Source organism: Camelus ferus, chromosome 9 (assembly GCF_009834535.1).
Source record: "Camelus ferus isolate YT-003-E chromosome 9, BCGSAC_Cfer_1.0, whole genome shotgun sequence".
NCBI lineage: Eukaryota > Metazoa > Chordata > Mammalia > Artiodactyla > Camelidae > Camelus > Camelus ferus.
Window position 1 is genome coordinate 76,766,427 of NC_045704.1, and position 23,133 is coordinate 76,789,559.

General features: G+C 46.2%; 1 long non-coding RNA gene across 1 annotated transcript in view; it reads right to left on the minus strand.

Annotated features, from left to right (window-relative positions):
• Positions 1-8,547: 8,547 nt before the first annotated feature.
• LOC116665917 overlaps positions 8,548-23,133 on the minus strand; it is a 74,942-nt gene continuing 60,356 nt past the window's right edge. The window contains exon 7 of the long non-coding RNA XR_004322750.1: positions 8,548-11,572. This is a non-coding gene — a long non-coding RNA (uncharacterized LOC116665917). The remainder of the gene's footprint in view (positions 11,573-23,133) is intronic.

The following is a 23,133-nucleotide window of genomic DNA, read 5'->3' on the forward strand; positions in this document are numbered from 1 at the left end:
GGGATTGGGGAATGAGCAGGGTTAACAGAGCAAGTGAGCTGGAGGTGGTCAGAGTGAGACTCTTGAAATCAGTATTTCAAGGTGGTACAGTTATTGATGGTAACATAGTCTACAATGTGACCATGGCGACGGGTGGCTGAGCTGAGGTGGAAGACAAGATCGTGAGAGGCAAGGAGGTCAGTGGCTCAGGGGCCACATTCATCTACATGTGAATCAGAAGCTACCTCCCCAACAGCCCTGCGTAACAAACGCGTCAGACCTCAGCGATGGGCACCAGCCCTGAGCACGCAGCCTCGCGGTCGCAGGCCTGCGGGTCAGCCAGCTAAGCCGGGGGGCGGGGCCCAGCCGGCTAGTGTGCTGGGACTGGTTCAGGTCTGCCACAAACGTGTTTGTTCTGGGGTCTGGGGACTTGGGGGCACGTTGGTCTCCTGCAGGTCACCATGGCAATAGCCAAACCAAATCTTGCAGGCACATCCACCAGGTCTTCTAACATTGCATTGGCCCAAGCAAGTCACGTGGTGCCAAACCCAACGTCAAAAGTGCAGGAAAGAGAGTGAATACGTGCTGATCCACAGTCAAACCATCACAACAGAGATGCTGCGGTCGCCACGAATGCTGACATGAGCAGCGGTGCAGAGGACAGCGAACCAGCAGCGATGAGGCACGACCATCCTCCCAACACAGCCCATTGAAACACATTTTGTGGAGCTGGATTTTTCACACCCCTTTTTGAAAAACTAGGCACAAATTTTTCAGTTACTATTAGATAATAAAATCTTTTGTTTGCTTTTAATTGCCAGGAGTTTGAGTCATTAATATGTCCTATTCTGCGTAATAAAACTCCAAATTTTATTCAACGTTCACGTTTCTCTCCTTCCTGATTTAGACTTTCTGAAGGTGGGAAGCCTGCAGTGGGACCGGGCACACAGGAGTGGCTTCCTCACTTCTCCGTCTTCCCTTCACACTCACTCAGACACCCGGCTCGTGCAGGATTAAAGAGGTGGCAAGAACAGAGCGAGGAGCTGTGGAGACAAGCAGGGCTGGGCTGACACTGGTGAGATTGGCGTTGGTTTCCTCTGACGATAGTGGATGTTAAATTGACTGATATTGACAGATGTTCAAACTTGCCTCTTTCCAGGACATGCTAGTAGTTCTTCAGAGACATCCCCTCCTCCTTTTCTTTCCTGGGATTTCTCTCTGTCAGTTCCTTTATGGAAAGCTGTTCCTTCTCCAGTGGTTGCTTACAAGTCCCCTCTGAGTCTCCAGTTTTACTCCACACTGACTCTCTATGGGGGTCCTGCTGCCTTGCACCTGTAAGTCCAGCACCAGTCTCAGTGCCCCCAGAGACTCAGGGGACAGAGAATAAACTCTCTGAGTGGTTTCCTTAAAGCTCTTCTCACGAGGCTTAAAGAGAGGAGAATCTCTTTCACTGTTACTCCATGGGTTAACCATTCTCTCCAAAAAAATTCTCTTTCTAATCTCCTGCTCTTTTCTCAGAGCTGGACAGTCACCTGAGGCTTGCAAGCCCAGATCTCAAGCCTCCGTGGCATATCCTGCTTGCATGATCTAGTACCTTACTTTGGTGTGTGAAGCCATTGCGTCCACTCTCTTGGAGCCTCATTTTAATGTCTGGCTGCTCACAAATGTGGAAAAGTAACTGAGAAGTCACAAGCAAAGAGCAGAGGGAGTGGAGACAAAATTTTCACTCTGCAGAAGCAGGATCCCAGAAGAGAACTGACTCTCCCTCTTGGAATTCTTTCCCTGGGTCCCTAGTTATTAGTTTCCTGAGGAGCAATCAGAAAAGAAGTACATGGGGTTGCAACTCCTCTGCCCATGTTAGAAAATGTAGAAGGCACTTTTATCATTTGCCAGTGGAAGATTCGCCAAGATTTGAGCTGTAGGAGCTCAGAGGAAGAACTGTAATGAAAGCTCTGAGTCGTGAGACAGCAAAGACAAGGACTCCGAGGGAAGAGAAGAGGCAACTGCGTGCCGGCATAACTTACATATAGAATACCAGAAATCTGGATCCCACATGAAGTGAAAAATCAGGGCCAGCACGTAGGAAAACTGTAGAGCAAGAGAAGTCAAGTTTTCAGGGTACAACCATCTCCCCTTTCTGAGGTCAACCCCTTCTTATTTCCCTACACGCAGGAAGCTGTTCCTTTTTGGAAAGTAAGTCTCTTCCAGGAAGTCAGGTGATAACCCTAAGTTTTCCCCTCCATCCAAAGTCACTCCATTGACAAAGTCAAAGCTGGAATCAAAACAATGGGAGGCATCAAAGGGATTTAAGCAAAGTCAAGACATGGTCACATTTTATTTTCAAATGATCACCCTAGTTCTAGTATGGAGGAATTTGGGGGTCAATGAGAAGTGGAGAAAGGGACTAGATAATTCAGACCATGTGTATCTTCAATTCTGTGAGCTTTTGGAGCGAATATACAGTAATATTCACAAAGTGATTGCAAAACCAGACAAAGCCATGGGCTAGCTGGATTTTAGATCATTCAGATTACACTCGTAAAGGCAGGAATGATGTCCTGTTTGTCTTGGACCTCTTAGTACCAAGTCTGGTGCCTGACCCATGGTAGCTGCTGAAGGGTGTTTGTGAAGCTGAATTGAATTGAACACATGGAATGATCAGCATACAGTGAAAAACAAAAGCTCAAGGTGGTGCTTCTTAAAGTGCTCCTCTGGTGCACGGCTGTGTTTGCTCTTTTCTGAGAGCAGGAGTTATCGTTTAGTTTCCCCCTTTGCCTCGGCTGCCAGTGAGCTCAGAGTCAACTAATTATTTTAGCCCTCAGGTTCAGTATATTTGCTTCCTTCTCTTTTTGAAGGATCTCAATAATTCTCCCTACCTTATTAGCCTTAGAATGTCCCTTTATATAATTTTGGAAGGAGGCAGGGTACAAATGAATTATGTCATATCTCTGCCTACGTTCTTTGCTCTAGAATGAGGGTGAATGTCAAGATCTGATTGCTGGCCAGTTCCTGGAGCTGAGATGGCTGCTTTAAGATGAAGGCAGGGCAGTAGGAGACGGAGGTTATTTTATTTCTGGGAGCCCTATCTGGTGCTCTGCTGGAGATCTGCCCCTTCCAACCTCAACTATGGGGCATCCTCAGAGATGCTCAAAGACAGAAGAACCACAGGGAGACAGAGAGGACCTGTAGCTAACACACAGCTGCCAGAGGGAACACTGCCCCAGGACAGGGGAGAGGGAGGGAGGGAGGCAGCGAGAGAACAGGGAGGAAATAGCAGTAGGGGTAGTGGCAGAGTGGCATTAGCTTTCGGAAAAAAAGGGAGGAGAAAGGAAGGAAGAGAAGGAAGAGAGAAGGATGAGGGAGGGATGGGGAGAATGAATAAACGTGTATCAAGTCTTGTTAATTCACTGAATGCATATTTAATAAATGTCTTCTTTGTTCCGGGAACAGAAGCTACAATGATGAACAAGACAGAATATTTCTGTTCTCATGAAGTTTACCTTCTAAAAAAGAGTAAAGGGCTTTTAACAAATTACCAGCCTTATGATGAGTACTAGGGAGAGAAGTATTTGTTGCTATTTGAATGAATAGTGAGTGACCTAATCCAACTCTGTGAGTTGAGGAAGAGATACTTAAGTAAGACCGAAGGAAGATGAGGGATTAGGCGGAGGAAGAGCGGGCCAACGTGCTCCAGGTGGAGAACTGCGTGTACCCGGCAGAGTCAGGCGGAGGCTGGCGGGAGGGGCAGAGGAGGCACGGACTCCCTGGGCTGGCAGTTCAGGGCGAGGAGGTCCAGCTCCTCCCAGAAGATGATGGGAGGTCATCAAAGAGGATAAATAAAGCGCTGCCACGGTCAACTTACGTTGTCAAAGGATCACTCTGGTCCTGGTGCAGAGCATGAACACTTGCTTCTGGTGGGCACAGAAGCAAGAAGATGATGCAGGAGGGCGTGGTGGATCTGCAGAGGGCCGTGGAGGTGATGCTGGAGAGGGGTGGACTCTGAAGATCGTTACTGATTGTGAGTCAGGGAGGGAGGCGGGGGGGATGAGTCAGGAAGGATTCTCACACTTCTGGTGAAAGCCTCAGGGAAAAGGGTGAGCTCATGTTCTTCGAAAGAGAAAGCTGGGGGAGGAGGAGGTTAGGGGTGGAAGGAGACGGGAAGACCATGAATTCAGCTTCACCCCAGCTGAATTTGAGGCGCCTGTGAACCAGTCAAGCGGACACACAGAAAATACAGTTGGATAACTGGGTTTGTATCTCAAAGGAAAGTCTGGGCTTGACATACAGTCTGGGGAGTTGTCGGACCGCAGGAAACACAGACACACCTCACTGTATTGTACTTCACTGAGCTTCACAGATACTGCATTTTTTACACGTTGAAGTTTTGTGGCAAACTCTGTGTTGTCAGATAATGGTTAGCGTTTTTTAGCCATAACACGTTTTTAAATTAGGGTTTCAACTATTTTTTTTAGACAAAATGCTATTGCACACTTAATTGACTACAGTAGAGTTTAAATATAATTGTTATAAGCATGGGGAATCCAGAAAATTCATGTTATTCACTTTATTGTGACATTTACTTTAGTGTGGTGGTTCGGAACAGAACCCACAATATCACCGAGGCATGCCTGTAAAGGAAAGATTTAGGATTAAGTTCACTTAGGGAGCTTAGTTAGAGAAGGTTCTCAGATAAAGCCCTGAGGGTCTCTGAATTTTAGTGGTCAGAGAAAGGTGGCAAAAGACACTGAAAAATAGTGGCCAGAAAGTTTTCAGTTGATGTCAGTTCAGGACAACAGACATCACTTTGGATGCTCTAAAGAGGAAGGCATAGATCCAGGAAGTTAGATGCTCACAAACCCATCAGAAACCAGGGAGAGCAGGGAACACTGCTCTCAGATTTACTGTTGTCTTTCAGAAAACCAGGAAATGGCAAGAAATTGCAAAAGCTCTTGAGGTGATCACATCTACCTGCTTCATGGAGGTGGTGATTTACAAGAGAACGCTGGAGGCAGCTATAACCTCCCATGTGTCTACCACTGTTGGAGGAAAAATAACTTGCTTTACTTCTGCATCCCACATCTCGACACAAATGCCTCTCGTTGGCAGAACGTGAAGGCAGAACCCTTCTGGCAAAGGATGCTTACAGCCCCTGTAATATAGGGGCCGCATTCAAAAGTGTGGGGTTAGATGCTGCAAGCCAAACAAAAATCAAAACAACAGCAGTAAGAGTAGCAGCGATCAGAATAATGACAACAATACGCAGCCTGGGAAGGAAAGCGTGGTGTCTCCCAACACTCAGAAAAACAGTTTCAGAGTGAACTTGACTCCTCCGGCCTTTCTAAATGTTCCGTAACTATCCAGTCTGCAGTGGCAAACTCTTTGCTGCTTGTAGTACCCAAAGTGATGTCTATCTTCCTGACAAAAATGACCTCCCTGACACCGCACCTCCTTTGCTGTTCTGCCTCTTCCCCACACACCACAGCTGTTACTCCTTCCCGGAAGAAGAAAGGAAGGATGAGAGAAATGAAACAATTTGCCCGGGATTATAGAGCTAGTAGAAGCGAAGTTAACTTCTGAATCCAGACTAACCTCACTCCAAATCCCCTGCTCTGTGTATCACACTAAAAAGGCAAGAGACAACTGCTCCACGAACAGAGAAAGCACAGAAGAAGGAAAGATCACTGTTCCTCTCTTTTCCTCTCTCCACCCCAAACCTGCTTCTTGTCTTCACTCGTATTTAATGGTACCATATGCTCACCCTGCATCGCTTAGCCAGCTCTCTCTTCCCTTCCTCTCTTGTCCTCCTTGCCCTCACCTCAGTTTGAGCCTTCATCATTTCTTGTCTGAATGGTTGCAACTCCTCCCCTCTCTTTCCAGCCTTGTCCGCATCCACTCCATCCTTCGCGTTGCAGCCAGAGTGAACTTTCCAAAGCAGAAAACTGACCCTTTCTATAATCTTTTCAGAAGGTCTTAACATCTTTTCTATGAAGTTAAAATTTCTCAGCACGGCTCCATCTCATCCTGGTCAACCTCTCCATCTTCATGTCATCCGTTCCCCTGCACGTGTCCCACGGGCCAGCTACACCAGCTTCCTCATCATTCATATGCGAGTCGTGATTCCTTTGACTTCAAGCATCGACTGATGCTGTTCTCTCTGCCTGGAGTGTCCTTGCTTTCCCCTCGCCTGTCTGAGTCTTCCTCCTCCTTCCTTCAGTGCTCTGCTTGGGAAGTTTTCTTGACTTCTCTATGTTAGTGCCTCTCTTCTCTCCACTGGCCCCTTTTACTGATTAGAACACTCACCACACTGTGTGGTAACTACTGGGTAGCTTTTCTTCTGTTTTTCCACCAAACTGTGAGCTCTTTAAGGCAAGGAACCATCTGTTTCCCAGCAATAGGTATTTTCTGCATACTCAGTCCCTAACTAGCAGTTGAATGGGCAGATGGATGGATGGATGGATGGATGAAGCTGTTTGTGAGGATTGCGCAACATGGAGAGGCTATCTGTTGCCATAGTAACCTACTGACATGAATAAAAATACCCTCATGAGATGATGGTCTGTCGAGTGATTGAAATCAATGAGGATAACGTGGCAAATAAAATAGAGGTTGACTGAGGGCCAAGAGGCCCACAAATTGGGCTGCAACACGGACTTACTACCCTTGGCCATCAATCACTTCCCAACTTCCAAGTAAGGAGGAACCGGTGAAAGCTCAGCTTACAGTTATGCACTCTGTGTGGTAAGATAAGAATATAATGAGCTACATATGTTTGTTTTGATTGCCTAGTAAATCCGTTTATGATTTTGTCCACGTTGTATAAATTGAATTATTGTGAAATAATCCAATTTGTTAAAAATCTGAAGTTCACATCTAACGAGGCATTGAAATTAGAAACCGCTGATTCCAGACGCACCCTGTCAGCCGCCCGTGGCTACATCCCAGGCAGGGATGGACGGTTCCAAAGCCAGGTCCTTAGGCCACTACCTGGCAGTTAGAGAAGCAGGTGAGGAGGAGGTGACACGTTTGCATCTGAATAAGAACAACAGCACGTGTTGAGGACTTTCTAGGTGCCAGGCAGTGGGCTAAATCCTTTCCGTTCATTATCTCCCCACAGCCTCACACCAATCCTATGGAACTGGGTTATTGTGCTGTTTTATTGGAGGGGCAAGAGAGGCTTGGATGGGGTTAAGCAAATTTCCCAAAGTCAGGGAGCTGTGAGTGGCCGAGCTCGGATTCCCGGGCATTCAGACCCCAAGCCTGTGCTTTCCGCCACTCGCCTGCTCCACTCTCCTGCCTCCCTGAGATTCCTCAGCCAGGGGCAGGGATGCTTGGCTAAGAGAAAAAAAACAAACAAGATAAATGACGTACTGATATGGCGTGGTTACTTCACAGCTGAGTCACTAATGAGAAAGGATTGTGTCTGGCCTGGCAAACTGAAGCCCACGCTTCAACACTCCAGGGCCGCTCACCATGGGTGCGGCCCACCTCAGTCCTCCTCCACAAAGCTGGTCATTCCCTCGTCTGTTCATGTTTCCCTGTGTCTCCACAAGGAGGCTTTTTTAAAAAACCTTATATTGTTATAGTCTACATGCCTGTCTCCTTAACAGAACTGTGAGCTTCTTGAAGGACGAGACAATGCCTCACCCACCTCCCATCCGCAACATCTCTGATGGTACCTGGCACGTACAGACCCAGCCAGGGTTTGTAGGATGATTGAGTGAGTGAGTTATATAAACAACGGAGGCAGTAGCACCATCTGAGATAAGAGGAAAAATGAGAACCAGCATCTGCCAGCTCCCGCACACAGGATATGACCCAGACTTCCTCTGCTTGGACAGTGATGCTCATATTTTGAATCCCTGCAGGAACAAAAGGAAGAGGACAGAAGAGACATAGGAAGCACAGAAGCAGGCGTTTTCCTGTTCTCGGACTCTCCCTGGGTGGCCCGGCTTCTGGCTGGGATCAGATTAGTACCCTCCACCTCAGGACACTGCTGCTACGCAGAGGGGCTCGTGGGCACCTTCCAGTTGTGAAATATATAATATCAATTCTGAAAACAGGCCTCCGAGCAAAACCACACACGCGCGCGCGCGCAAAATCCGAAACTGAGCACAACTCCAGCAGCAAGCCAATTCACTATTTCCGTGCTCGCTTGCTTTCTGTGTAAACACCTCGTAGGCAGACGACACAGGCATTCTTGGAGCTGGTGACTGTCTTTTCAGAGCCATACATCATGCCAACTTGGAAAACTCGCAGTCACCCCAAGTGGTGAGCGCTTAAATCGTCATGACCTAATTCGAAAAGAGAAAGAGAGGGCCTCCGGAGCCCTTGCCTCCCTGGCGTGTACTAGCAAAGCCCTTCTGTCACAGGACTTGGCACAGAGACAGTGCACTTAGACTGTTTAATGTTGCAACCACAGTTTTCAGCCCCATAGACTAAACTTTGGAGAGAAAAAAAAATGAATACTAAATACCTGCTGTCAGCTCTGGCACTCAGAGCTGGAAAGGAGTCTCTTTCCCACAAGAAATAGAAATAAAAACAAACCACTCAGACAGTCTTGGCCTTTATTTCGGCTTATGTACATAGTCCTCTCTGTTTCTCTCCATGCCTCTATTTCTCTGTATCTCTCTCTCTCACACACACACACACACACACACACACACAATCCCCTATAACACAATCCCTAAGTGGGACAGGTTCACATGAAGGAGAAGTCGTCTTGAAAATCTAATCAAAGTAGAAAAGAAGGTGACCTCAGTCTCTAGGACTTTGCCACACCCAGTATAATTTTTATTTCTTCTGCTTTACCAGCACTTGCTTTTATCCAGCAAGAAGCACAAATATTCACAAATGCCATGAACAGTGCTATTTTTGAAGTCCTTTCCTTCCAGCTGAGGAGGAAATAGGACCCAGGTTTTTAAAACATTAAATCATCTCATTATCACCTCGTGTAGCAAGCGTTCAGTCTTTTAGGTATAGTCTTGTTATACTGAGTAATAAAAAATATATAGTTTTCTCAGTAAAGGATGGCGCCCAGCATTCAGTAAGTGTTCATGAATGAATGAATAAACAGATGAGCACAAACAGTCACCTACAAAGATAAAGATGGCCAATTTCATTAAAACACAGTAGTGTTATTGTGGTCTTTTATTGGCTGGAACACAGACAAGGAAGCCACCTGAACAGAATCATAATTATAGACCTGCCACACGTTTGCAGGGGTTTATGGAAAACGTTATTTGGCTCTTGCAAGTCCTTTTATAATGTGAGCATGATATTTATCTCTTTCTTCCTCCAAGAATATTAAAATTCATCATGTTATTGGTGTGTTTTAATTTCAATCTGTAGCTTACAAACTGCCACAAGCTAAAAATTCAGCTCACAGGTAACAGCAGTCCCAGAGGGGCCCTTTATATATTAGACACCAGCTCAAAGATCCCACTGTGGCCTCAGTCTCCACAGGGCACCAGGACCTCCTAGGGGTCAATGAGAAAATCCAGCCCAGTCCAGAGCCCCAGGACTCTCCGCAGGCCTAGAGTCTAAGAACTGACCTGTCCTGGGGTCCAGAAAGCCAACACTCCACTGTCATTGCAAGGGCTGACTCTAAGGCCCACCTTACGTGAGAGTTTTCCCTGACTTCAATGAGCGTTATCTGGGATTATCTGGGGATCTTGTTACAATGCAGACTTGGATTTAATAGGTCTAGGATGGGGCCTGAGATTCTGTTTTGCTAATAAGCTCCCAGGTGATGGTGGTGTCACTGGTCCATGGATGGCTACCCTATGGTAGCAAGATCTGGAGTTTTCTGGAGTCACAAGAATGCCTCCTAACAGTGACTCGGGACAGCAATCACGGAGCTGGCACATGGGCTCAGACCAGAGGGAGTCTACCGAGCGACTTTCTTAGTGCCAGCCCTTCAGAGCACAGTCTCTGGAGGAAAACAGACCTGAACTGGAATCCAGAGGCTGCCACATTCAAGAGCTTTGTCACTTGGGGCCAATATTCTTTGGATCTCAGTTTCTCCATCTGTAAAATGGAAATAAGAGTACCTGCCTAATAGAACTCTTGCAAAAACTACCAAACACGCCTAAATTTGAAATCCAACTCTCTTCTTTGCTCTTACCAGTTATGAGATTTTAGAAATATCACCTGACCTCACCAAGCCTCAATTTCTCATCTGAAAAAAGGAAAGATACACCTAACACGCAAGGTTGTCCTTGCATGAAATAACCCAGTGCCCCCAATATGGGACACACCCCTGACGTTCAAATTTATTGTAGAATATTGTGAATGTAGGATTTCAGAGGAAATATGTCACAAAGCTAAAATATTCAGAGAAATTTTTTGGCGAGAGCAGAATTTTATCCATATCTTGAAAGAACATAAGATCTCCAGAGTGGGCGAGAATCTTGCCTTTTTTTTTTTTTTTGGCAGGTCAGAGCAGAGAATATGATTCTCCCCCTCCTCACCTGACTATTTCTTTTTCTCCTTTTAGGTCTCAGTTTAAGTGTCATGATCTCAGGGAAACCTCCCCTCCCCCGGGGCCAGGTAAGACTCCTTGCTCTATGTTATTAGAGTGTTCAGACTCGCTGCCATAATTAGGTAATGTGCCTCCCACGCTAGTCTCTAAGGTCCGGCATGCAGGCACCTTAGCCATTCTCTTAATATTGTTTGTGTAATAGAATGAAATCGAATTCAGAATACTAATAATTAGCTTTTAAAATCTATTTGGAAGGAGATGCAATTTCCTCCTAAAGAGTCATACATAAAATACCCTGATCTCCACTCCTTCAACTCAGCAACAGAATTACTGAAGATCAACAGCCTTTCAGACCTTGCAGGACACAGACGAACACAGGCGTGAGTCAGTCACAGCCTGGAGCTCTCAGACTCGCAGGGTGATTAATGCATCAACCATGGCGGGATAAGCACTGTTACCAAGGGCTGTTCCTGGAGCACAGATAAAGCTGCAATTTCTCCTTCAGGGGAGGAGTGGGAAGGAAGCAGGGAACGCGGCAAAGAGGAGGGTGGCTGAGCCGGATCTCCAAGGATGGGCAGGAATCAGCTTAGCGAACGTCTAGCTGGGAAGAGTATTTGTTTCATCCTGACGGTATTTCAGGAGCAGATTCTGAAACCCAGCTGTGCCGCTTACTATTGGTGGTAACTTAGGCAAGTTTCCCTCTCTCTGCCCCAGTTTCCTCATCGGAAGGTGGGATCAGCAGCAGAATCTACTTCGTTAGGTCTTTCTTGAGGATTAAGTCAATGACGCACTTCAAGCGCTTAGAGCAGCGCCTGGCACCTGCTGAGAGTCATCTACATGTTAGTTGGTGTTGCTGCTCTGTGGTTGTTCTCGGTTGTAGCCAAAAGTACTTTCACATGCTAATGAAAATGTGTCTTTAGACCTGTAGTAAGTTCAAGTCCACCTGTGTGTCTGGGCGCACCAGTTGAAAACAACTGATCTAAAAGAATGGAGTAGAGACGAGGGCGACCAGAGGCAGGCAAAGGAGATCTCCTTAGCTGACTGCAGGCAATCCAGGTGAACAACGCTGTCTTCTGTCCGGCAGGTAGACCCACCAGCGCCTTGGGGAGTTACCTGTTGGAGAGGGCTGGGTTAGTGCTGCTACCACTCAAGAGGAGAGAGGTCTGAAGTCTGTCATGCATATTTAACTGCAGTTGTCAATCAAGTGAGGAGTCCTCCTAAGAACGGTTTCTTTTAATGGCTATTTTCTGCCTCAGCATCTTTAAGGCAGGAAGATGGCTTAACACATCAAAGAAACATCATTCATTCTGTATGCATTGCTCTGAAGTCATCTCCTCTATCAATATTTCATGAAACAGACTCCCCAGATTGAGAGCGCAGACTGAAGGTCACAGAAGGTTAGTCACTGCAGACATGGGAAGGTTCGTCTGAAATCCACTCCTGTCACGTTCAGAGGCTGTTTATAATCGAGGCAAAAAGGATACTACCTCCTAGAGCACAGGTATAAAGAAAGAGTCCTAGAGAGACATCTATTTTAGAAACCAAAAGCCCTACCGTCCTTTACACGCATTACACGATCCAGTTGCCCGCTCCAAACACGTTCCTGTTGTTACTCAACTCCTGGTTTTCCCTTTTTCCACCTGATTAATGGTCAGATGATTCATAATCATGAGACAATTTTGCCACATAAGATGGTCTGTGATTGCTACATACTTCCTCCCTCCACCCCCAAATTTCAGCAATGTGACAGAATAATTTTGGTGCAAATCTCAGAATTTATGACAACTTCTATCCCGGCTATAGTTCTGCTTCCTAAATGTTTTGTTTTGTTTTGTTTTGTTTTGTTTTTTTTGAATGAAAACAGTAGAAGACCCATTAGCGGTAAACTGAAGATTGGTCAGTTATCTGTCTCCGCCTTCCCCCAGGTGTCATCTTGGGAGAACACAGAGCCAGGCCCAGTCAGCTTGCTCTGTAAGCATTTAGCACAGGGCCTCATGCATACTTCATATTTCATATTTGATGATGACTGCAACCCTTGGTTCTGATTTTTTTAAACCTTTATTGTATCTCAAATGCCTCAGTAAATACGATTTGTTTCCATTTTACTGTATTAATTAAATTAGAGGTATTCTTTCTAGGTCCTCTCCAGGCAACAAACTCTTCCCAAAAGCAGTAGCTTTCAAAAAACGTGACCCTGGACTAGTCACATGAACATCACCTGGGAACTTGTTAGATAGGCAGCTTCTCCAGTGCCCCAGTCCCCAGCCCCACTGAATCAGAAATTCTGGGGACTGGGAACCTACAGCCTGTGTGTTAACAAAGCCCTCTGGGGAATTCTGGTAACTGCTGCGGCTTCAGAACCACGGCTCTGTCTGTAGGAAAATTCATCTTTAACCAAGTTATACTGAGTCCCAGAAGGTTAATAGCCATATATCCGTATTATTGAATCTTCCTCTAAATATCAAATAACCTGCTTAAAATCCTCTGGTGGTCCCCACTGCCTACAGAACAGGTACAAATTCCTCAGCTGGGTCTGCAGAGACTTCAGCAAGCTGGCCCCTATCCAGCCGTGCCTCCCTGAAGCATCTCCAGGCTTCAGGCCCCCGGGCATCTCTCTCACTCTGTGCTAAAAGTGTGGTGTGTCCTCTCACCAAAGTACCCTTTCCCCCTTCTTCACCACTTGGCAAACCCCTTTCCTCCTTGAAGGCAGAGCTCTGACATCACCCCCTTCTCCATCTCCCCCAAGTAGAATTAGATGCTGTGGCCTCAGTGTGTCCAGGTCTTCTTGTTCATGTGTCTCTCACAGCATCTGTTATTTTGTCATTTATCTCCCCATGGCCATATCCCTTGGGATAAACAATGGGCAATCCAAGAGCAAAGGCTGCTTCTTCTTGGTCTCTGTAGTCCTGGAGCTGAGTTCAGGGCCTGACCTTGTCAGATGTTCGCCATGTTTGTTGAATAATCACCCGATGCTGATAAATTCAAACATTTATATATTCTACACTGAGACAGGTAAAACTAAGGTCAAGGAGAGAGTTCATATGATCAAATCCTTATTACATGGGGCTGAAAGTCAAGGTGAATGGAATTTAACATGGAAAATCTCTGTGGAAGTCTATGCGAATGGAGCAAAAGCAAGTGCTTCCAAATCAGAAAACACAGGTTTTGATTCCATTTCTTGCAGTTGTTTAACCTGGAGCAAACAAGTCCCGGGGCCTCAGTTTCCCCGCGTGTAGAGTGAGATGGAATAATGCCTTCTTCACTTCACCGATTGTTGTGATGACATGAGCAGTAAGCTTAATTTTAAAATGACTAAGTTTTAAAGGTTGTGAAAGCTGTTATTAACGTATCAAGTTCCATCCACATGCAGTTTGATCTTATTGTTAAACGTCACAACATTGGCTGAAACACTGAAGCACGTAAAGTAAAAAGATTTCAGTCCATGCACTAAACGTGAGGCACTGGGCTAAGAGGAGGGAGGAAAGGGAAGAAAAACTTCACCAGTTGAGAAACACTCCTTTGAACTTAACCTAGCAGAGGTGTCTCAGCCCAGGAGAGCTTCCTGTGGATATTTGTTCTACAGAGTAACCATGTGTTTTTTGTTTTTGTTTTTTCTATCCATCTCCCTGCCCCCACTCTTCAAATAACCCCCAGCTTCTCACTTCTGAAGGTGAAAGCTACCAGGAGGGTTTACATCTGCGGTCTCCTTTCCCATCTCCCTTCTACATACTTTGTATCCCCATTCTCCGCCTCTGGGAAGGCAGGGGCAGTCTGCCAATTCGATTTATCGTCATTCTCCCAAGAGCCTCATGTTATACAATTATGCCAAGCTTCAGATTGCCTGCAGTCGGTTATCAGGCTACTTTCAACTCTTCGCTTTTTGGCAGATACAAGGCATCTGGCGGTCCTGGGGAGGGTCTTTAACTCTCCGCCTGCTCTGCCAAGTACAGCTAATGCTTAAGGCAAGAGTAAAGGAATTTAAAATTGACTCTGGCTCTGGAAATTCTATTTCAGGGATGTCAGCAATTTCTAAAATTTAGTCTTTTTAAATGCTTTTTTGGGTGCTAATCTGTAATCTCCTTTCTTTGGCAATATTCTCATAGCCCTATTTTGATAGCCTTGTTCAGACTTCATTAATCATATGAAGTGATGACTTTCCTACTTTTCAGTGTTTAAGATGCTTCTAGGAATGTCCGTCTCTCCAGACCCTTGCCTGCTACATGGTAAGCCATTTTTTACTATGAAGAGTGTTGTAAGATCAAACATAGGCGTTACTGTGCTGACACTGAACACAGATAAGGGCCAGGCAGACTTGATCTCCTGCAATAAGGATGGGGAGCAAACAGCCTAAGCAAAACCAAGAGAAAATGAAGCAAAAAGGGGAAACAGGAAGGTGAGAGATTAGAAGGGGGGCAGGCAATTCATGAGGCCACCATAAAAGGGATGCATTAAGTGACCAAAGCAAGACCCCTAGAACGGGCTCACATATGTGCACAGAGAACACAGAGGACTGTTCTCTCAAGTAAGAGGTGACTGAAGAAAGAGGACAACTTGTTAAGAGAAATTTCTAGACTGAGGTTGAGTCCAGGAAATTTGCTGATGTTTGAGTATCCATGAAATAGGTTTCAACCTGGAACCAAGCAGTGGACCCAAGATCCCTACAAAACTAATACTTCTTCCCTGATAAGAATGAGTTAAAATAGCTTTGAGTAGGTATAGGAACAGAGAGAAATGGCAGTCTGGGAAGAGCCAGTTGGCTTATTAACTTGAGCTACCTAAAATAAATAACGTAAGATACTGTAATTATACCCCTGCAGGTAGATGCTCCCACAAGCTCCCTCCACCCTGCCATTGCTTTTACCCCAGGCTGATGATGGACGTGTTCTGCCCAGAGGACACTGGAGAGTAGGAGATCTCTAAAACAGTGAGGGAAACCCCCTTTCCACTGGATGGTGACAGCAAAGATAGACAGACAGATACACACATACACACACCCCACTTGTCAACTGGTATTCCCCAGACTCTAATAACTAGACAAGATTAATTCAATTCCCATTCCATTAACTGGGAAATTTCCATGGTTTCTGTAACATTTATCGGTTCCTGGGGGGCAAGGAGGCTGAACCACTTGGAGTCACTTCCAGCTCTGAGCGCCCACATACACTGAAATACTCACTTAAGGGAATCACTGTAGATCATCTCACCAGCTCAACAGCATGGTCCCAATTCCCATCATGTTGACCCAGATACTGAATTCAACCCCTTTCCTTAATTTTCATCAGCCCTAGTCAACAAAACAACAAAATAAATAAAACCGTCACAGAGGTATTTGTGAGAATGGGAGCCTTTGTCAAAGCAATGGCAGGATGCACAAGACAGACATGCAACTCAAAACTCCTTGATCGGTATCTCTGTTCCTAGAAGTCTCTTGGACGCTTCTCAGACAGGGCTCCGGTCTTCTACCATGTTGCATTGTCCTCTTCTCTCTCAGGCCCACACACGCAAATTCATTTCATTTCTAATGCAGAGGTCAATTATCTCTTTTGCTACTCTGGTTCTTACCATCTCATCAATCCATCTAATTAGGGGCTCATCTTCTACTACAAGAAGCAAAGTGTTGCCTGGTTATATGGAAGCCTAGGTCCACATACATGAGCTATTCTACATTCCTAGTGAAAATTCCACTTCAAAGCTTATTGAAGAACTCTTTATTAGTGTCTCCTGTGTGCCACAAATTTAAAGGCACAAAGATGTTCATATAACATCTCTAATAATGCAAAGCTGGAAAAATTTAAATTCTACCCAGAAGGGAATGGGCAAATTCACTATGATTTTGTCACTCAATGAAGTAGTGGATTTGGTAGCAATCAGAAAATTTAACTCTCATTACAACTTACACGTGCAAAAAACTCTATTTGCTTTATTTAACCTCTAATCCCTCTGGTTTTACTCCACTGATTAGTGGGGGGAAGAGATTAACTCTGTCCAATTTGATTTAATCTGTTGGTAATTTAGGTGAAATTCAGTCTCCCTGGATAAAAAGGGGTTAAATCTCTCACATAGCTTCGCTTCCCTTGCTTTTCTCATTAAGATGCTATCTGGGTAAAAGAGGGCATCCTGCATACCCTTTTGGCAGCAAAAACGAGGAGGTGCCCTCCAGCACAGTGTTGGCTCCCTCCTCTGGTCTCTGGAGCAGACCCAAGGTGGCTCTGCGTCTTGCTGACGTTCCCAGATGCAGACCGCTGCTCTTTTAGATCAATCTCATCTCTGGGCTCGGCCAAGCCCCTGCGTGCTCCTTGGCTGATTAAGCCTTGTTCAGCTTCCGATGGCTGAACACCTCTAAGCAGTTATCATAGCCCCATCCAGCCCCTGGCCTGAAGTCCCCCCCCCCCCCCAGGGTTTGCTGCTGCACTTCCTTGTTCCAGCACGAGCATTTACAGGCTCACTGGCTTTCAACATTACAAGCTCACTGGGAGTAGAGGGATGTTTCAGAAAGTGCCAGTCAGACCCTTTTCTGGTCCAACGTGACTGCACAGATCCACTTCGCAATCAGCCAGAGCTACCCTGCTACTCACGTAAGTCTCCTCCCAAGATCCTGAATGTGGTGTGGTGGGGTGGGAGGGGGCGCTTTCAGAGCCTCTCTGCTCCCTCCAGTTATAAAATACACGATGCATTGGGACCCACATTTACTTCTTTCACTTTCTTCCCTTCCCCTATCCTCTCTGCCCGACCTTCCTCTGGAACAGAAAGAGAACCAACTTCGGTTTTGCTTCCTTTTGTCTTAAACACAGCCCCGCATCAGCAGAGCAGTGAGCTGCATGCTTTGCTATCGAGGACAGAAGCAGCGTCTTCTCTACAGCACAGGAGGACGCCATGGCCTGGGTCGTCCACATTTGGTTGCAATGGGTAAGAGGGAGCATCGGCCAAAGGGATAATGGCAAATCCTTTCTCCTGCAACGTAATCCTATTTGCATGTCAGAAACTAAATATTACCTCAGTCTTCTTTTGAGAGGGACAGGGGAGGTAATTAGGTTTATTTATTTACTTTTAATGGTGGTACTGGGGATCAAACCCAGGACCTGATGCACGCGAAGCATGCACCCTACCACTGAACTATACCCACCCCCCTACCTCAGTCTTGCTCCTGACATTACTCCCCTGCCAAGCAAGAGGATATCTTGGCCAAAGTGAAAAGACGAAGGCCAGATACTCAGGAAGACAAAAGTATGTTAATAATTAATGATTTATCTCCATTACAGAGTAACCATTTTAAAATATGCTTATGACGTTTTTAATAATGTAGAAATATGCATATATTAGAATGCTACTGGGGAAAAAAGCAGGATAAGAAGTTATGAGAGAAATAAAATCACAACTACATTAAAATGTATACAGAGGAAAGGCTGAAAAGGAAAGACATCAAAGTGTTAACAGTGGTGGTCCCAGATTATGATTCTTACCTTCTCTCTTTCCCTGATTTTTCAGAATTTTCATAATGAAGATATTTAGTTGTAAATAAAAGTAAATTTAAACAAATATTTTTTTCCTGCAATTTATTCACTCATTCAACCACTATTTATTGAACACCTGCCACATTCCAGCTACTGCTGTAAAGTGCTGTGGATTATGGGTACAAACAAGACCGAGTCTCTGCTTTGTGGAGGTTAACAGCCTAACAGGAAAGTGGGGAGACGATGGTGGGACCAAAATTAGACCAGCCCAGGGTTAAACAAATAATGGAACATCAACGCAAGAGACCACTATGCAGAGTACAGTACGTACCATGGGATACTGCACACTCCGCCGTGCACTATGATGCACTGTGCTGTAACATACACTAGTATTATGCTATGTCGTATACAGTACAGAATGATCGCACAGTCTACCTCTAAACATAGATAAAAATAGAGAGATATATATCAGTAGTGTAGATAGATATCACACAAAAGATACTCTGCAGCTCTTAAGTATAATTAAGCAATGATCCAGAGAAATTTTCAAAATACAGTCCATTAAAATGCACGGCACACGCACCTGCTTGTTGAGGGATGTCTCCTTCTGGAGGAATGCTTAAGAAGCTGTTTGCACTGGCTGCCTGGGGGAGGGGTCGCTAGGGACTTAGGATGGAGGAGGAGGCAGATTTGCTGGGTGTATTTGAATTACTTAAGATTCGCTTGCATTGCCTTGTTTTAAAAAAGAACAATTTAACGCACTTTTACAAATCTGTCCATAGGAACCAGGCAGTTTGTTCCATCTTTTTGGAACAAATATTTAAAGATAATTTTAACTATCCTATCACTCAATTCTATTTAAGTTATTTCTGTGAGAAGAGTGCCAATGTTTAGAGAATGCTATATTTAGATAATGCTAAATATCCATTTAGTCTCTCAAATACAGAAAACTTGTGGACTCTTAAATTATCTTCGGGGATATTTTTATTCAACAATCTGCTTAGTAAGCTGAAAAGTTCTCAGGATTGGGGGGAATTCACTTTGAGGTGCTTGAAAAAGAGCAACACGGAGGGGGAGAGGACTCTGTGGGGCATGAAATCCAAACCCTACAGTGAGAAACGCCATCACGCACGGCCTTCTGTTCCTTCCGTAAACACCAGCAGAGGCTCCCTCGCTCATGAGGTAGCCCACCCTGCCTGCGGGCGGTGCAAGTTACCACAAAGGCCCTTCATCCATTGGGTAGAGACCTGCAACTGCCAAGTGAGCTCCACCCGATACCCGGAATATTCACCCACCCTCTGTGGCACCACATTTCAGAGTTCCACCAGTTTCTCCCAATGCCTGTCCAAGGCCGTGGTCTGCCTTGGGTTTATCACTGACAATCATCCCCATCAGACCCCAGGCCCCTGGCGGAAGGTCTGCCCTTCCTTTTTCTTTGAAACTCCTTACTTACCGGGTGCAACAAGCACACAGTAGGTGTTCAATTTTTGTTGCACTGAATCGAGCGCCCTCTATGTTCCATTTGCCCCCAGACCCTGAATTTCTTTAAGCAAATGGCTCAGCTGTGCAGAAAAGGTTAGCCCTGAGGCAGTGGGACCAATCCGACCGTGAGGATGAAGGGGGTATGACAGACAGGAAATGGTGATACTTTCCGCTCCATGTGTGGCTGGGCCGCTCACAGTGCATCCTTAGCAGGCCGGGCAAACGGAACCCTTTCCTGCGGCGGCCTACACACCAGGTGCTGGCGTTAATGCTCTTCAGCTGTGCGACGGGACCCACAACTAGGATCTGCCTTCATCCTTATCTAATCGTTTTATGGGGCATTAAGCTGCCTTTGGCTGAACCGACTGCCAGCTGCAAAAACACTCCAGGAAAGGACGCCGTCCCCTCCCACATTGGAGCACGTTACACTGATAGAACCCGTCCGTGTGTAGCTCTGACAAGAGCTCGTATCATTTATCTTAGGCTCATCCTCTCCTCCCAGGGGCGTGGAGCTACACCCACAAGGCTGGAGGCAATTGCTTTTTGAGGGCGCCTGTGCTGGGCTAAAGCACTGTTAGGTGTTTGGGCAAAGCTGGTGAGACTTTTCCCCTTGGCGATGTAACTTTCACAGTCTCCAGGTGACATAGCCGCTGTATAACTTCAAGGCCACAGTTTCCCTGTTTGCAAATGCTAGTGATCCTGGTCTTACTATATAGAGTGGTTAACTTGTTTGTGGGGTCAGCCTCCATCTGTGGAAGGACCCAGGGCCCTCTGGTCGCCGAAGGCATCTCAGACATGTTTTTGCTTGAAAGGGTAATCGCTGCGTGCCTCTCCCCACTCCCACCCTCTCCTCTGCGGGCTGTGCTTTGCTGGCGGCATGCGTTCGTCCTGCAACTCCTGGCAGCTGCTACTCAGGGCACTAGGATCCCAGCAGGTGAGGAATGTATATTATGCAAACCATGGCAACCAGAAACACCAACATCTCCTGTATGCCCCCCAAACCGATCACACAGCTTTTGCAGCAAAGCCCATGTATTAGAACCACCCAAGCCCCAGGAATGAGCTGTGAGTCTTGTGGCAAAGTTACTAATGACACTGGTATGGGAGCCAGCCTGGGCTTGGATCCTGGTTCCAAGCCTCACTGATCTGTTTTACCTTGAGTAAGTGATGGTAACTCTGTTTCCTCAGCTGTAAAATGGGGGAAATAATCGAAAGGCTATAGAGACTAAATGAGTTAACACAAGGAAAGTGCTTAAAATTGTGCCCAGCACAGAATAAGCCCTCAATACACATTAGCTTGTCTGGAAGAGAATTTCTCTACATCCAAGGAGTTATTGCTTCTAAGCCCAAGATGCCCAAAGTTGTAAGCCCAGAGCAGAGCTCTCCTGACTGGCTCCTCGAGGGTCTCATCTCGGCTGTCTTCGAGGCTCCTCCAACTCAGAACATCCAACACCAGACTCATGATTGTTCCTGACACATCCAGGCTGTGTTCTCTCTAGCGCTCTCTGCCTCGACACCCGCACCACCATTCATCCCAGAGTGCAAGCCGAGACCCCGTCTCTCCTTCTGCCTCCACACCCCCCAGCCCGAGCTACCATCCGGGCTCTCACGGAGGCCATGCCGCTCCTCCCAACTGGTGTCTCCTCATCCTCTCTTGATCCTCTCCACTCTGTTCTCTGAGTGATCTTCTGCTAAATCATAAAGCTGTTCTTATCAAACACGTACTGCCCCAAATTTTAGCACAAAAGCTAAAATCCTCATAAGGCCTTGCCTGGACTCACCCTAACTACCTCCCCAGCCTTGTACTACTTTCTTCTCACTCTCTAGGCATCAGATCCTTGAAGACAACACATGCCATTCAACCCCAGGGCCTTTGCACTTGCTATTTCCTCAATCCCCTTACCTAATCAAGTCCCGCATAGCCTTCAAATTATAGCCCAGGGACTTCCTTGAATCTCTGGTTAAAGTCAGGCTTCTTTGTCCTACATTCTCAAAAAACCATGCACCTTTCATTCAAAGCTATGCTTTGTTATTAGATATACATTTGTATGACTATTTGAATAATGTCTATCTTCCCAATAAATTGAAAACTCCACGAGAACAGGGACTAAGACAGTAAACAGCCCATGGTGGGTGCTCAGTAATTATTTTAGAATTAACCAGTAAAAGACTTATATTTACTTAGGGCTTCCCAAACATCACCTGAGCCCTCAGGCAAACCTTTGAAGTTACGTATGATTGTCCCATTTTAACAGATGCGAACACCAAGGCCCAGAAACTGGGTGATTTGTTCAAAACCAAGCAGAGACTAAATGGACAAACTTGAATTCAAGTATTCAGACTAGAAAAAATGGCTCTTCTCACACACACTTTGGATAGCTTCTCTTAAACAGTCCTTTTCCATAGTCAAGACTCTTCAGCTGAGGAACTGTTCATATCTGCACTGAGATGCTGCCCTGGTCTGAATCCGGGGCCCGTGAAGCTCACATCACTGGCCGTCATTCAGCAGCTGCACCATGCCTACGCATCCGGGCCCCAAGGGGCAGACAGAGGGAGGGACTTCTTCCACGCGCGTGGAAGGTGGGGCCCCTGCTGATCCTGACACAGTTGCCTGAAGTCTGAGCCCTGCCTCGGGGAGACCATCTGCACACAGGCATCACCACTTCACCTCATTGGTCAACCAGGAAAACAGAAAACACCTTTCAGTATTTCAAACAAAGGGAATTTGAGGCAAGGAATTTGTTACACCAAATGACCAAAGAGGCTGATCAGCCACCCTGGGGACAAGGTGAAACCCAGAGGTTAGCAGCCAGGGAACCATTGCCACCCTGAGACCATAAGGACTAAGGGAGCAGGGGCCTTACAAGAGGGCAGGGCCCAGGTCACCTTGAGGGTGGATGGGGAGAAATACCTTGGTGTGGGAGGGGGGATAATGCAAACCCACTCCCTACCAAAGATGTCCCTGTTCTAATTCCCAGAATCTGTAAATATGTCATCTTACCAGGCAAAAGGAACTTTGCAGAGGTGACAAAGTGAAGGATCTTAAGGGGAAAGATTATTCCAGATGACTCAGGTGGACCCAGTGTCATCTCAACCATCTTTATAAGAGGGAAGCGGGGGTCAGAGTCAGAGAAGGCAATGTGACAACAGAGGCAGAGGTCAGAAGGACGTGGCCACAAGTCAAGGAATGTGGCAGCCACTAGAAAGGAGACGAGTTCTCCCCTAGAGCCTCCAGAAGGAAGGCAGCTCTGCTGACACCTTGGCTTTAGTCCCTTAAGATTTATTTCAAACTTAGGATCTCCAGAACCAGAAGATAATGGACGTGGGTTGTTTGAATCACTCAGGGTGTGGCCATCTCACAGCAGCAGTGGGAAACTGATACACTTGGCTCGGCCCTTCCTCCCACACTTCAGTTTCTCACTAGCTGCCCCCCACAGGAAGCCAAGTGACAGGGAAGCCTGGGAAACATGGCCCACAAGGGAAGACAGGAGAGGGTCAGGGGAAACCCACCAAGGACCCCTGCCCTCACTTCACTGCCCCACAGGAACCTCGTGCTCCAATGGACATCTGAAACTCATTCTCCTGAGGCTCTTCCTGAAACTCTCCGTAGATCAATCATCCTGTTGAGTTTGTGCTAATCTATGTGGCCTGGCATATTAATACCTTTGCAGCGACAGGAACATCAATATAATAAAAACAAAGCTGATTCTCCCCTGATTGATTCAGATTCATCATTAATTA